Source organism: Pteropus vampyrus, unplaced genomic scaffold, assembly GCF_000151845.1.
Source record: "Pteropus vampyrus isolate Shadow unplaced genomic scaffold, Pvam_2.0 Scaffold73, whole genome shotgun sequence".
Lineage (NCBI taxonomy): Eukaryota > Metazoa > Chordata > Mammalia > Chiroptera > Pteropodidae > Pteropus > Pteropus vampyrus.
The window spans coordinates 6563489-6565339 of NW_011888854.1; positions in this window are offsets into that span (position 1 = coordinate 6563489).

Below are 1851 nucleotides of genomic sequence, written 5' to 3' on the forward strand. Positions count from 1 at the left end.
TGAGACAGGTCATGTAGCCTTTGACAGACTTTCTTCACTAACACGTATCAGTGCACACTGAAGACTGAATTCATCCTGTCCTCAAAAGATTTTCCAAATGAACACTTCGAAGAGGGGTCTCTTAAATCCAATCATACAGCTTACTCAAATTCCATCATCTCAAATTTGTGAAGATGAAACAGCCATGTCATAGAAATGATCTCTTAGGTGAATTAAGTGTGGTTCTCCAGCCTGCACAAATGTGAAGACCTGAGGCTGTTAAGTGGCCATATGTGCATACACATGTTTAGTGTTAAGGCTGTAAAGCAAACACTAGCGATCAGCTTCAAATTGATTTCGGAGTGTACGTTTCCAAGACCTCACAAAATCTGGACAACAACTTGGGAAAGGTTCAGAAAAGTTCTTATACAATATGCCTCGTTCTCAATTGCAAGAGATTGTGCTCACATGTTAAACTCACTCAGAGGCTCCCTAAAAATATCTTTGTTAGAACTAAAAAGTGAAAATTACAAAATCTATGTGTCATCACCGATCTCCATCATACTTCCCAGAAGACAGCAACTGTTAAGCTTCATCAGACCCTACTGGCTCTGCTGACACTTTTAGAAACGTTAGCGCATAATTTGCTATTATGCATTATTTTACGTGCAGACTCTTATTATCACAGTTGTAAAGTATGAGGCATTCACACATATGCATACAGCATGTTCCCAACAGGCATAGTCTGTCATCTTTGGCAACTTAGGGACAACAACAATGCTGTTTTGTTTTGTTGTTATGGTTTCAGATAAACCTTTCCAAACCCATCATTTATGCGTAAAATGAGGTCTGCACAATTGTAATCATCCAAATAATTTATAACAAAATATAATTTCAGTCGATTAAACAGAACAGTGATTTTCACTTTTTCTTTAGTAATCAATGAAATCTTCTATTCAGACAAATCTGCACAGATGAAGCCGATAGTAAAAAGGTTTTGGGATTGAAGTGTGTGGGATGGAGAAGGTGGAAACTTCACCTCTTTGATGGCTGTTTTATTTTCACAGCAGCCCCTGAGGCATCTTTTAATCACTTTCGGGCTGTGTGCAATATTCTGAAAACTGCTGATGCCCAGGATGGAAGAAAAAGAAAAATTTCTCTTTTCCTGTGTTAGACTAACTTTCAAACAGTAAACTGGGTCATTACCGTAATGACACAATACTTGATGAAGGTTACTCGTTGGCATTCAGGCACAGGAAATCTCTCTCCAAGGATTAACTAACACCATCTTCTGCTTGAGACCTATGTCGAGGTGGCTATTGCGTGTTTTAGTAAATAGACACTGAGCTAGCCACTACAAGTCAGGCCATGAGGCAGTACTTACCCTCCTTAATGAGAATGAGCTAAATTTCAGCTTGGGGACAGCTAGCTCACAAACCAAAATCAGAAAGTGACATCACCGAGGAAGTGACACGGTACATTGTTTGCTAACAGAAAATAGGGTTTAGCTTTTACACTTTACTCACTATATAGAGGCACTAAGGCTAGCTGGGAACACTGAGAATTTGAATTCTAGCTTTTGTGCTTGGATTATCATATGGACATGTCATCCTTAGAAGCTAAGACATACCTGGCCCTGTAACTTTAAGAGAGCAGTCCCGTTTGCCACAGAGCGATCCTATTGGTGTCTGCGTTACCTTCCTCTTTTTTAGTCACAGGAACCAAAATTCACAAAATAAACGCCATCCTCTTAACCTTATTCGCGAATGGAAATGAGTTTGTTAAATGGATTCTTAATGAAACAATACACTTGCCATATGTATGACCTAGCGCGAGACTGTTTTCCTCCTAAAATTTAAGGAACCGTTCTCA